Source organism: Tachypleus tridentatus, chromosome 2 (genome assembly GCF_004210375.1).
Source record: "Tachypleus tridentatus isolate NWPU-2018 chromosome 2, ASM421037v1, whole genome shotgun sequence".
Lineage (NCBI taxonomy): Eukaryota > Metazoa > Arthropoda > Merostomata > Xiphosura > Limulidae > Tachypleus > Tachypleus tridentatus.
Window position 1 is genome coordinate 136340614 of NC_134826.1, and position 16062 is coordinate 136356675.

Here is a 16062-nt window from a genome sequence, read left to right on the forward strand (position 1 = left end):
ACTTTGGTTTCTCATACGTTCTTATAGAGTTGTTAAGATAAATTATAAGTGTACAATACTGATGTGTTTCCTAATGAATACAGTACTTTGGTTTCTCATACGTTCTTATAGAGTTGTTAAGATAAATTATAAGTGTACAATACTGATGTGTTTCCTAATGAATACAGTACTTTGGTTTCTCATACGTTCTTATAGAGTTGTTAAGATAAATTATAAGTGTACAATACTGATGTGTTTCCTAATGAATACAGTACTTTGGTTTCTCATACGTTCTTATAGAGTTGTTAAGATAAATTATAAGTGTACAATACTGATGTGTTTCCTAATGAATACAGTACTTTGGTTTCTCATACGTTCTTATAGAGTTGTTAAGATAAATTATAAGTGTACAATACTGATGTGTTTCCTAATGAATACAGTACTTTGGTTTCTCATACATTCTTATAGAGTTGTTAAGATAAATTATAAGTGTACAATACTGATGTGTTTCCTAATGAATACAGTACTTTGGTTTCTCATACGTTCTTATAGAGTTGTTAAGATAAATTATAAGTGTACAATACTGATGTGTTTCCTAATGAATACAGTACTTTGGTTTCTCATACGTTCTTATAGAGTTGTTAAGATAAATTATAAGTGTACAATACTGATGTGTTTCCTAATGAATACAGTACTTTGGTTTCTCATACATTCTTATAGAGTTGTTAAGATAAATTATAAGTGTACAATACTGATGTGTTTCCTAATGAATACAGTACTTTGGTTTCTCATACATTCTTATAGAGTTGTTAAGATAAATTATAAGTGTACAATACTGATGTGTTTCCTAATGAATACAGTACTTTGGTTTCTCATACGTTCTTATAGAGTTGTTAAGATAAATTATAAGTGTACAATACTGATGTGTTTCCTAATGAATACAGTACTTTGGTTTCTCATACATTCTTATAGAGTTGTTAAGATAAATTATAAGTGTACAATACTGATGTGTTTCCTAATGAATACAGTACTTTGGTTTCTCATACTTTCTTATAGAGTTGTTAAGATAAATTATAAGTGTACAATACTGATGTGTTTCCTAATGAATACAGTACTTTGGTTTCTCATACATTCTTATAGAGTTGTTAAGATAAATTATAAGTGTACAATACTGATGTGTTTCCTAATGAATACAGTACTTTGGTTTCTCATACGTTCTTATAGAGTTGTTAAGATAAATTATAAGTGTACAATACTGATGTGTTTCCTAATGAATACAGTACTTTGGTTTCGCATACTTTCTTATAGAGTTGTTAAGATAAATTATAAGTGTACAATACTGATGTGTTTCCTAATGAATACAGTACTTTGGTTTCGCATACTTTCTTATAGAGTTGTTAAGATAAATTATAAGTGTACAATACTGATGTGTTTCCTAATGAATACAGTACTTTGGTTTCTCATACGTTCTTATAGAGTTGTTAAGATAAATTATAAGTGTACAATACTGATGTGTTTCCTAATGAATACAGTACTTTGGTTTCTCATACGTTCTTATAGAGTTGTTAAGATAAATTATAAGTGTACAATACTGATGTGTTTCCTAATGAATACAGTACTTTGGTTTCTCATACTTTCTTATAGAGTTGTTAAGATAAATTATAAGTGTACAATACTGATGTGTTTCCTAATGAATACAGTACTTTGGTTTCTCATACATTCTTATAGAGTTGTTAAGATAAATTATAAGTGTACAATACTGATGTGTTTCCTAATGAATACAGTACTTTGGTTTCTCATACGTTCTTATAGAGTTGTTAAGATAAATTATAAGTGTACAATACTGATGTGTTTCCTAATGAATACAGTACTTTGGTTTCTCATACATTCTTATAGAGTTGTTAAGATAAATTATAAGTGTACAATACTGATGTGTTTCCTAATGAATACAGTACTTTGGTTTCTCATACGTTCTTATAGAGTTGTTAAGATAAATTATAAGTGTACAATACTGATGTGTTTCCTAATGAATACAGTACTTTGGTTTCTCATACGTTCTTATAGAGTTGTTAAGATAAATTATAAGTGTACAATACTGATGTGTTTCCTAATGAATACAGTACTTTGGTTTCTCATACGTTCTTATAGAGTTGTTAAGATAAATTATAAGTGTACAATACTGATGTGTTTCCTAATGAATACAGTACTTTGGTTTCTCATACGTTCTTATAGAGTTGTTAAGATAAATTATAAGTGTACAATACTGATGTGTTTCCTAATGAATACAGTACTTTGGTTTCTCATACGTTCTTATAGAGTTGTTAAGATAAATTATAAGTGTACAATACTGATGTGTTTCCTAATGAATACAGTACTTTGGTTTCTCATACGTTCTTATAGAGTTGTTAAGATAAATTATAAGTGTACAATACTGATGTGTTTCCTAATGAATACAGTACTTTGGTTTCTCATACGTTCTTATAGAGTTGTTAAGATAAATTATAAGTGTACAATACTGATGTGTTTCCTAATGAATACAGTACTTTGGTTTCTCATACGTTCTTATAGAGTTGTTAAGATAAATTATAAGTGTACAATACTGATGTGTTTCCTAATGAATACAGTACTTTGGTTTCTCATACGTTCTTATAGAGTTGTTAAGATAAATTATAAGTGTACAATACTGATGTGTTTCCTAATGAATACAGTACTTTGGTTTCTCATACGTTCTTATAGAGTTGTTAAGATAAATTATAAGTGTACAATACTGATGTGTTTCCTAATGAATACAGTACTTTGGTTTCTCATACGTTCTTATAGAGTTGTTAAGATAAATTATAAGTGTACAATACTGATGTGTTTCCTAATGAATACAGTACTTTGGTTTCTCATACGTTCTTATAGAGTTGTTAAGATAAATTATAAGTGTACAATACTGATGTGTTTCCTAATGAATACAGTACTTTGGTTTCTCATACATTCTTATAGAGTTGTTAAGATAAATTATAAGTGTACAATACTGATGTGTTTCCTAATGAATACAGTACTTTGGTTTCTCATACGTTCTTATAGAGTTGTTAAGATAAATTATAAGTGTACAATACTGATGTGTTTCCTAATGAATACAGTACTTTGGTTTCTCATACATTCTTATAGAGTTGTTAAGATAAATTATAAGTGTACAATACTGATGTGTTTCCTAATGAATACAGTACTTTGGTTTCTCATACATTCTTATAGAGTTGTTAAGATAAATTATAAGTGTACAATACTGATGTGTTTCCTAATGAATACAGTACTTTGGTTTCTCATACATTCTTATAGAGTTGTTAAGATAAATTATAAGTGTACAATACTGATGTGTTTCCTAATGAATACAGTACTTTGGTTTCTCATACATTCTTATAGAGTTGTTAAGATAAATTATAAGTGTACAATACTGATGTGTTTCCTAATGAATACAGTACTTTGGTTTCTCATACATTCTTATAGAGTTGTTAAGATAAATTATAAGTGTACAATACTGATGTGTTTCCTAATGAATACAGTACTTTGGTTTCTCATACATTCTTATAGAGTTGTTAAGATAAATTATAAGTGTACAATACTGATGTGTTTCCTAATGAATACAGTACTTTGGTTTCTCATACATTCTTATAGAGTTGTTAAGATAAATTATAAGTGTACAATACTGATGTGTTTCCTAATGAATACAGTACTTTGGTTTCTCATACATTCTTATAGAGTTGTTAAGATAAATTATAAGTGTACAATACTGATGTGTTTCCTAATGAATACAGTACTTTGGTTTCTCATACATTCTTATAGAGTTGTTAAGATAAATTATAAGTGTACAATACTGATGTGTTTCCTAATGAATACAGTACTTTGGTTTCTCATACATTCTTATAGAGTTGTTAAGATAAATTATAAGTGTACAATACTGATGTGTTTCCTAATGAATACAGTACTTTGGTTTCTCATACGTTCTTATAGAGTTGTTAAGATAAATTATAAGTGTACAATACTGATGTGTTTCCTAATGAATACAGTACTTTGGTTTCTCATACGTTCTTATAGAGTTGTTAAGATAAATTATAAGTGTACAATACTGATGTGTTTCCTAATGAATACAGTACTTTGGTTTCTCATACATTCTTATAGAGTTGTTAAGATAAATTATAAGTGTACAATACTGATGTGTTTCCTAATGAATACAGTACTTTGGTTTCTCATACGTTCTTATAGAGTTGTTAAGATAAATTATAAGTGTACAATACTGATGTGTTTCCTAATGAATACAGTACTTTGGTTTCTCATACGTTCTTATAGAGTTGTTAAGATAAATTATAAGTGTACAATACTGATGTGTTTCCTAATGAATACAGTACTTTGGTTTCTCATACGTTCTTATAGAGTTGTTAAGATAAATTATAAGTGTACAATACTGATGTGTTTCCTAATGAATACAGTACTTTGGTTTCTCATACGTTCTTATAGAGTTGTTAAGATAAATTATAAGTGTACAATACTGATGTGTTTCCTAATGAATACAGTACTTTGGTTTCTCATACGTTCTTATAGAGTTGTTAAGATAAATTATAAGTGTACAATACTGATGTGTTTCCTAATGAATACAGTACTTTGGTTTCTCATACGTTCTTATAGAGTTGTTAAGATAAATTATAAGTGTACAATACTGATGTGTTTCCTAATGAATACAGTACTTTGGTTTCTCATACGTTCTTATAGAGTTGTTAAGATAAATTATAAGTGTACAATACTGATGTGTTTCCTAATGAATACAGTACTTTGGTTTCTCATACGTTCTTATAGAGTTGTTAAGATAAATTATAAGTGTACAATACTGATGTGTTTCCTAATGAATACAGTACTTTGGTTTCTCATACGTTCTTATAGAGTTGTTAAGATAAATTATAAGTGTACAATACTGATGTGTTTCCTAATGAATACAGTACTTTGGTTTCTCATACGTTCTTATAGAGTTGTTAAGATAAATTATAAGTGTACAATACTGATGTGTTTCCTAATGAATACAGTACTTTGGTTTCTCATACGTTCTTATAGAGTTGTTAAGATAAATTATAAGTGTACAATACTGATGTGTTTCCTAATGAATACAGTACTTTGGTTTCTCATACGTTCTTATAGAGTTGTTAAGATAAATTATAAGTGTACAATACTGATGTGTTTCCTAATGAATACAGTACTTTGGTTTCTCATACGTTCTTATAGAGTTGTTAAGATAAATTATAAGTGTACAATACTGATGTGTTTCCTAATGAATACAGTACTTTGGTTTCTCATACGTTCTTATAGAGTTGTTAAGATAAATTATAAGTGTACAATACTGATGTGTTTCCTAATGAATACAGTACTTTGGTTTCTCATACATTCTTATAGAGTTGTTAAGATAAATTATAAGTGTACAATACTGATGTGTTTCCTAATGAATACAGTACTTTGGTTTCTCATACGTTCTTATAGAGTTGTTAAGATAAATTATAAGTGTACAATACTGATGTGTTTCCTAATGAATACAGTACTTTGGTTTCTCATACATTCTTATAGAGTTGTTAAGATAAATTATAAGTGTACAATACTGATGTGTTTCCTAATGAATACAGTACTTTGGTTTCTCATACATTCTTATAGAGTTGTTAAGATAAATTATAAGTGTACAATACTGATGTGTTTCCTAATGAATACAGTACTTTGGTTTCTCATACGTTCTTATAGAGTTGTTAAGATAAATTATAAGTGTACAATACTGATGTGTTTCCTAATGAATACAGTACTTTGGTTTCTCATACAATACTGATGTGTTTCCTAATGAATACACTTTGGTTTCTCATACATTCTTATAGAGTTGTTAAGATAAATTATAAGTGTACAATACTGATGTGTTTCCTAATGAATACAGTACTTTGGTTTCTCATACGTTCTTATAGAGTTGTTAAGATAAATTATAAGTGTACAATACTGATGTGTTTCCTAATGAATACAGTACTTTGGTTTCTCATACATTCTTATAGAGTTGTTAAGATAAATTATAAGTGTACAATACTGATGTGTTTCCTAATGAATACAGTACTTTGGTTTCTCATACATTCTTATAGAGTTGTTAAGATAAATTATAAGTGTACAATACTGATGTGTTTCCTAATGAATACAGTACTTTGGTTTCTCATACATTCTTATAGAGTTGTTAAGATAAATTATAAGTGTACAATACTGATGTGTTTCCTAATGAATACAGTACTTTGGTTTCTCATACTTTCTTATAGAGTTGTTAAGATAAATTATAAGTGTACAATACTGATGTGTTTCCTAATGAATACAGTACTTTGGTTTCTCATACGTTCTTATAGAGTTGTTAAGATAAATTATAAGTGTACAATACTGATGTGTTTCCTAATGAATACAGTACTTTGGTTTCTCATACGTTCTTATAGAGTTGTTAAGATAAATTATAAGTGTACAATACTGATGTGTTTCCTAATGAATACAGTACTTTGGTTTCTCATACGTTCTTATAGAGTTGTTAAGATAAATTATAAGTGTACAATACTGATGTGTTTCCTAATGAATACAGTACTTTGGTTTCTCATACGTTCTTATAGAGTTGTTAAGATAAATTATAAGTGTACAATACTGATGTGTTTCCTAATGAATACAGTACTTTGGTTTCTCATACGTTCTTATAGAGTTGTTAAGATAAATTATAAGTGTACAATACTGATGTGTTTCCTAATGAATACAGTACTTTGGTTTCTCATACGTTCTTATAGAGTTGTTAAGATAAATTATAAGTGTACAATACTGATGTGTTTCCTAATGAATACAGTACTTTGGTTTCTCATACATTCTTATAGAGTTGTTAAGATAAATTATAAGTGTACAATACTGATGTGTTTCCTAATGAATACAGTACTTTGGTTTCTCATACATTCTTATAGAGTTGTTAAGATAAATTATAAGTGTACAATACTGATGTGTTTCCTAATGAATACAGTACTTTGGTTTCTCATACGTTCTTATAGAGTTGTTAAGATAAATTATAAGTGTACAATACTGATGTGTTTCCTAATGAATACAGTACTTTGGTTTCTCATACGTTCTTATAGAGTTGTTAAGATAAATTATAAGTGTACAATACTGATGTGTTTCCTAATGAATACAGTACTTTGGTTTCTCATACATTCTTATAGAGTTGTTAAGATAAATTATAAGTGTACAATACTGATGTGTTTCCTAATGAATACAGTACTTTGGTTTCTCATACGTTCTTATAGAGTTGTTAAGATAAATTATAAGTGTACAATACTGATGTGTTTCCTAATGAATACAGTACTTTGGTTTCTCATACGTTCTTATAGAGTTGTTAAGATAAATTATAAGTGTACAATACTGATGTGTTTCCTAATGAATACAGTACTTTGGTTTCTCATACGTTCTTATAGAGTTGTTAAGATAAATTATAAGTGTACAATACTGATGTGTTTCCTAATGAATACAGTACTTTGGTTTCTCATACGTTCTTATAGAGTTGTTAAGATAAATTATAAGTGTACAATACTGATGTGTTTCCTAATGAATACAGTACTTTGGTTTCTCATACGTTCTTATAGAGTTGTTAAGATAAATTATAAGTGTACAATACTGATGTGTTTCCTAATGAATACAGTACTTTGGTTTCTCATACGTTCTTATAGAGTTGTTAAGATAAATTATAAGTGTACAATACTGATGTGTTTCCTAATGAATACAGTACTTTGGTTTCTCATACATTCTTATAGAGTTGTTAAGATAAATTATAAGTGTACAATACTGATGTGTTTCCTAATGAATACAGTACTTTGGTTTCTCATACATTCTTATAGAGTTGTTAAGATAAATTATAAGTGTACAATACTGATGTGTTTCCTAATGAATACAGTACTTTGGTTTCTCATACATTCTTATAGAGTTGTTAAGATAAATTATAAGTGTACAATACTGATGTGTTTCCTAATGAATACAGTACTTTGGTTTCTCATACGTTCTTATAGAGTTGTTAAGATAAATTATAAGTGTACAATACTGATGTGTTTCCTAATGAATACAGTACTTTGGTTTCTCATACATTCTTATAGAGTTGTTAAGATAAATTATAAGTGTACAATACTGATGTGTTTCCTAATGAATACAGTACTTTGGTTTCTCATACGTTCTTATAGAGTTGTTAAGATAAATTATAAGTGTACAATACTGATGTGTTTCCTAATGAATACAGTACTTTGGTTTCTCATACATTCTTAGAGTTGTTAAGATAAATTATAAGTGTACAATACTGATGTGTTTCCTAATGAATACAGTACTTTGGTTTCTCATACATTCTTATAAAGTTGTTAAGATAAATTATAAGTGTACAATACTGATGTGTTTCCTAATGAATACAGTACTTTGGTTTCTCATACATTCTTATAGAGTTGTTAAGATAAATTATAAGTGTACAATACTGATGTGTTTCCTAATGAATACAGTACTTTGGTTTCTCATACATTCTTATAAAGTTGTTAAGATAAATTATAAGTGTACAATACCGATGTGTTTCCTAATGAATACAGTACTTTGGTTTCTCATACGTTCTTAGAGTTGTTAAGATAAATTATAAGTGTACAATACTGATGTGTTTCCTAATGAATACAGTACTTTGGTTTCTCATACATTCTTATAAAGTTGTTAAGATAAATTATAAGTGTACAATACTGATGTGTTTCCTAATGAATACAGTACTTTGGTTTCTCATACATTCTTATAAAGTTGTTAAGATAAATTATAAGTGTACAATACTGATGTGTTTCCTAATGAATACAGTACTTTGGTTTCTCATACATTCTTATAAAGTTGTTAAGATAAATTATAAGTGTACAATACTGATGTGTTTCCTAATGAATACAGTACTTTGGTTTCTCATACATTCTTATAGAGTTGTTAAGATAAATTATAAGTGTACAATACTGATGTGTTTCCTAATGAATACAGTACTTTGGTTTCTCATACATTCTTATAAAGTTGTTAAGATAAATTATAAGTGTACAATACCGATGTGTTTCCTAATGAATACAGTACTTTGGTTTCTCATACGTTCTTAGAGTTGTTAAGATAAATTATAAGTGTACAATACTGATGTGTTTCCTAATGAATACAGTACTTTGGTTTCTCATACATTCTTATAAAGTTGTTAAGATAAATTATAAGTGTACAATACTGATGTGTTTCCTAATGAATACAGTACTTTGGTTTCTCATACGTTCTTATAGAGTTGTTAAGATAAATTATAAGTGTACAATACTGATGTGTTTCCTAATGAATACAGTACTTTGGTTTCTCATACGTTCTTATAGAGTTGTTAAGATAAATTATAAGTGTACAATACTGATGTGTTTCCTAATGAATACAGTACTTTGGTTTCTCATACATTCTTATAGAGTTGTTAAGATAAATTATAAGTGTACAATACTGATGTGTTTCCTAATGAATACAGTACTTTGGTTTCTCATACGTTCTTAGAGTTGTTAAGATAAATTATAAGTGTACAATACTGATGTGTTTCCTAATGAATACAGTACTTTGGTTTCTCATACGTTCGTATAGAGTTGTTAAGATAAATTATAAGTGTACAATACTGATGTGTTTCCTAATGAATACAGTACTTTGGTTTCTCATACGTTCTTATAGAGTTGTTAATATAAATTATAAGAGCATTTACTTGTCTTTTTCTATGTACGTGATGGGTTTAAGGGCTTTTAATGCAAAAGTTCAGGGTCCAGTTCTAGACGGTGGATAAAACACTAATAATCTTGGTGTAGTTTTGCGCTTAACTACAAACTTATCCAGTCAACTTTTCAAGCTAACAGTATTCTTAAAATACATCTGGTGTCAAAATAGTGATGTTGTTGTAAGCCTGAGTAAAAAAGCTCTTACAGGAATTATAGTGATGTTTTGCAAAAATGGTGATATGGTGAGTAAAAAATGAAGGATATGCAGTGATTTTTGTAAAAATAGTGATATTGTTGTAAGCCTGAGTAATGGCGTTGTCAGAGGATTTCTGGTAATGTTTTGTAAAAATAGTAATATTTTTGTAATCCTGAGTAATGAAGTTCTTACAGGATTTGTAGTGATGTTTTGTACAAAATAGTGATATCTTTGTAATCCTGAGTAATGAAGTTCTTACAGGATTTGTAGTGATGTTTTGTACAAAATATTATATTGTTGTAATCCTGAGTAATGAAGTTCTTACAGGATTTGTAGTGATGTTTTGTACAAAATAGTGATATTTTTGTAATCCTGAGTAATGAAGTTCTTACAGGATTTGTAGTGATGTTTTGTACAAAATAGTGATATTTTTGTAATCCTGAGTAATGAAGTTCCCACAGGATTTGTAGTGATGTTTTGTACAAAATAGTAATATTGTTGTAATCCTGAGTAATGAAGTTCTTACAGGATTTGTAGTGATGTTTTGTACAAAATAGTGATATTTTTGTAATCCTGAGTAATGAAGTTCTTACAGGATTTGTAGTAATGTTTTGTACAAAATAGTGATATTTTTGTAATCCTGAGTAATGAAGTTCCCACAGGATTTGTAGTGATGTTTTGTACAAAATAGTAATATTGTTGTTATCCTGAGTAATAAAGCTCTTACAGGATTTAAAGCGATTTTTGTAAAAATAGTGACATTGTTGTAATCATATCTAATGAAGTTCTTCAATGATTTGTAGTAATGTTTTGTAAAAGTAGTGATATTTTTGTAATCCTGAGTAATGAAGTTCTTACAGGATTTGTAGTGATGTTTTGTACAATATAGTGATATTTTTGTAATCCTGAGTAATGAAGTTCTTACAGGATTTGTAGTGATGTTTTGTACAAAATAGTGATATTTTTGTAATCCTGAGTAATGAAGTTCCCACAGGATTTGTAGTGATGTTTTGTACAAAATAGTAATATTGTTGTTATCCTGAGTAATGAAGCTCTTACAGGATTTAAAGCGATTTTTGTAAAAATAGTGACATTGTTGTAATCATATCTAATGAAGTTCTTCAATGATTTGTAGTAATGTTTTGTAAAAGTAGGGATATTTTTGTAATCCTGAGTAATGAAGTTCTTACAGGATTTGTAGTGATGTTTTGTACAAAATAGTGATATTTTTGTAATCCTGAGTAATGAAATTCTAACATGATTTGTATTAATGTTTTCTAAAAATGGTGATATTGTTGTAAGCCTGAGCAGTTCTTACAGGATTTGTAGTGATGTTTTGTAAAAATAGTGATATTGTTGTATGTCTGAGTAATAAATCTCTGACAGGATATGTAGTGATGTTTTGTAAAAACAGTAATATTGTAGTAAGCTTGAGCAATGAATTTTTTACAGGATTTGTAGTCATGGTTTGTAAAAATAGTGATATTGTTTTAAACCTGAGTAATGAAGCTCTTACAGGATTTGTAGTGATGCTTTGTAAAAATAGTGATATTGTTGACAGCCTGAGTAATGAATCTCTCACAGGATTTATAGTGATGCTTTGTAAAAATAATGATATTGTTGTAAGTCTAAGTAACGAAGCTCTTACAGGATTTGTACTAATGTTTTGTAAAAATGGTGATATTGTTGTAAACCTGAGCAGTGAAGGTTTTTTAGGATTTACAGTGATGTTTTGTAAAAATAATGATATTGTTCTAAGTCTAAGTAATGACGCTCTTACAGGATTTACAGTGATGTTTTGTAAAAATAATGATATTGTTCTAAGTCTAAGTAATGACTCTCTTACAGGATTTATAGTGATGCTTTGTAAAAATATTGATATTTTTGTAATCGTGACTTTTGAAGTTCTTGTAGAATTTATAGTGATCTTTTGTAAAAATAGTGTTATTGTTGTAAGCCAGAGTAATGAAACTCTTACAGGATTCGTAGTGAGGTTTTGTAATAATGCTGATATTGTAGTAATCCTGGCTAATGAAGTTCTTGCAGGATTTGTAATGATTTGTTGTAAAAATAGTGATATTGTTCTAATAATATTTTTCATATTTCCTCATCTAACAAGAATACCTTTAATCCAACTTATTTTGTTGCTTAATCAAAACAGACTGTTATAAAATCAGAGTTGTGTAATGGAAGAAATGGTTGAAAATCTTAAAATATAGAATTATTCTACACTTTGTAGTCGTACTACAATGGCTCGTTACAGTAATTAAGAACAAAATTGTCCGTCACGTAACGTAACTTATATTAAGGTATTCATTATTTCCGGCCTGGGATGGCCGAGCGCGTAAGGCGTGCGACTCGTAATCTGAGGGTCGCGGGTTCGCGCCCACGTCGCGCTAAACATGCTCGCCCTCCCAGCCGTGGGGGCGTATAACGTGACGGTCAATCCCACTATTCGTTGGTAAAAGAGTAGCCCAAGAGTTGGCGGTGGGTGGTGATGACTATCTGCCTTCCCTCTAGTCTTACACTGCTAAATTAGGGACGGCTAGTACAGATAGCCCTCGAGTCGCTTTGTGCGAAATTCCAAAAAAACAAACAAACAATCATTATTTCTACACCCACCCGCGTGTGTATGTACGTAGTATACAGCACACCCATCCATAAAGAACAATAAAACCATAAAAACTTTGTATTCCAAGCACTTTCGATAGGTGAACCTTTCTTTTTCAGAGGTAAACATATGCATAAATATATTTATATAGGTTCCTACTCATCAGCATAGATTTGATAATTACATATGTGTGAGACATTGTGACTTAATGTTCTATTAATGTTGGTGTTACTGAAAGAGTTGTATGCGTTCCCCGAATAAACAATAATCTATATCAAACGTATGACAACTAACCTAGAACTTTCATATTTATAAAGTACGACGTTACCGCTTACTTATGAAACTTAGAACTGAGATAAACTTGTATGTTTATCAAATTAATGTTACAATACAACTGCCACCATGTTAATGTTACAATACAACTACCACCATGTTAATGTTACAATACAACTATCACCATGTTAATGTTACGATACAACTATTACCATGTTAATGTTTCAATACAACTATCACCATGTTAATGTTACAATACAACTAACACTTTCGAGATAATTAATTTTATTTCAGTAAAATGTGGATTAATTTTCATCGGAGTTATCCATCAAGTTACCTGTCTATATATCCATAATATCCACATATTTTAAACATAATACTTTTTCGTCAATGGCATATATAATCCATTATTTGACAAAGTCTCTAAGTTTGCATATAACTGGGTAACCGCTTGACCGATTGTCACATGCCTCGCGTGTGGTTCTAGGGCTTCATCGGGTATGGATACAGGAAGAACATCTGATCCACATGTCATCCTTGGGGCACTATTTCTTTCGTCCCCTAGTGGCTCAGCGATATGTCTGCGGACTTACAACGCTAAAACCGGATTTCGATACCCATGGTGGGCAGAGCACAAATAGCCCATTGTGTAACTTTGTGCTTAATTCAAAACAACAACAACTATTTCTTTCCGGCGCTTTTAATGAACACTTCGAATACTATTTAAATAATTCCTCAAAACAAAGCTAAACAAACACCTGAATTCCGATATCTCCTTGTGGTTTATTCATTAATCCGTTTTTATGGCTTATGAAGCTGAGCTGATAGTTCTAGTAGCAATAACCTAAAACGTTATTTTGGAAGTTTAGGCTCTTCGTAGTAACTTAAAACTGCTTAACACTGAAATCCCATTATTTTCTGTCACAGTTTAAGTATTTCGAACCTCTGACCTAACTGAAGTCATTAAACCGTACGAAACCACTAACCTAATTAAAACTACTAATGGATCTGAAACCACCTAATTTACGAAAACCTTATGTATCTAAAACTGCTTAATTGCCTGAAACAACTTATCTGTCTGAAACCACTAAACAATCTGAAACCGCTAAATAATCTGAAACCACTTAGCTATCTAAAACGAGTTAATTATCTGTTACCAGTTTACCCTATTAAACCGCTTAAGTAGTTAAAACCAACGAACTGCATAGTTAACCTGTACAGTTTAACCACCTGAAACCACTTTGTTATACGGAAACTGTTATACTTAACTACCTGATGTTCTTAAAATGTATTTTGTTGATACAAAAATTGGCATGAAATGTGAGGTCACAAACCAATGAATTTTGTTTCGTGGGCGAACCAAGTAAATGTGCCTTTCATGAGCAAGTCCGGCCAATGTAGATTTCATGGTCGAACTCAACTAACGTAGGTTTTTCATGGGCAAACACAGCTGAGGTAGGTTTCAAAGGTGAGCTCAAATAATGCAGGTTTTCTCGCGTAAAATATGCCAACGTGGATTTCATTCACAAATCCAGCTAATGTAGGTTTTACAAGCGAACTCATGTCAATGTAAGTTTCAAGAGCAAAATAAAACTGTTCCATTTTATAAGCTAAATTTAATACTGATCTGTATTTTTGCGATGTGAAACTGGCACATTTCATTGGTCATAATGATATATTTGAAAAAAACTTATTGCCACACAATTATATCGCAACTTAACGGATTAAAATGAATAATAAAAAACTTCTCATCGTCAATAGATGGCGCTAGTGTTGTATGGGTACAAGTCCAAAAATGTGTTAAATGCTCACAAATACCTAAACACAAAATTAAAAAAAAATTGTAATAACACTCTAACCACCTTATTAGTACAAGGTAATTGAACAACATTACAGGATAAGGTGAGATTAATCTTTATATGAAATATTCTTCATAATTAACACTTTTCATCCCAAACTGTTAAAATACGATTTTTAGTCTTCACTTAAATTCTTCCTGTGAGCCTTTGTGATAACTTTAGAATGCGTTACTTTACGTTCAGTGAAAAATAAGTTGCGCATTTCTTGTAAATTACTTCAAACTAAGTATCAGAGATTAAATCGATAGTTCCTAGTACTTGTGAGCGTTCACCGAAAACGAAACCATCAAAACATAAAGGTAAACTCTTCCCCACTTGCTCTCTGGCATTACTAAAAGCGAAACGACCACGAAATACAGGTTAGCGCATTTTTACCCTCTCTCCTTCTGGGGACCGAAAACAAAACCACTACTTATCTTAATTTCATCTAGTCACTCGGGTATTCTATACAAGCTCAGGCCCATCATGGCCATGGGGTTTAGGGCGCTCGACTCGTAATCCGAGGGCCCCGGGTTCGAAACTCAATCACACAACACATGTTTGCCCTTTCAGCCGTGGGGGCATTATAATGTGACGGTCAATCCCATTATTCGTTGGTAAAAGAGTATCCCAAGAGTTGACGGTGAGTGGCGATGACTAGCTGCCTCCCATCTAGATTTACACTGCTAAATTAGGGACGGCTATGGTAGATAGCCCTCGTGTAGCTTTGAGCGAAATTTAAATAAAACAACAAAATACCCTGGAGGCTGTACCTGACAACAACCATAAAGGGCGAGTATGTGCGGAGACGGGGATTCAAAAACGCGACCCTTAGATTGCGAGTATGGCACCCTAATCATAAGACCACGACTTTTCTTACCCTTTCTTTCATTACTGAATATAAAACGACCACGAAACCCAGGTTAACGCTCATGTGCCCTTTCATATAAACAAGCTTATCAGTCAAGCTAGTTTTACTGCGAATTATACCAATGTCACACAACACTGGTTACTTGGGTAAGATGCTTATCCCTAACGTGGATGTTATGACCTGCTCTCCCGTTCCAGAACAAAACGTCGTAACTTATTACATCTGCGTCACTTTTCCTGACATTCATTTTTATTTAAATATATATCTACAATGTGTCTTTGGGCGACATTATCTTCTTTTTTATGTCTTATGGTACTACAAACAATCAGGGATTATTCTGAACTGTCTGTTCTACTCTATACATATATTAACGAACTTTCAGGCTTTTATGATCCTCGCGGCATTGTTTCGATCGTTCCTCTACCACGTAGAAAGGGTTAATGCTTTCTAAACTGTAAACTATTTCAGAAGAAAGGGCTGTTTATGAGCTACAAAAAGCCTTGTTTTGG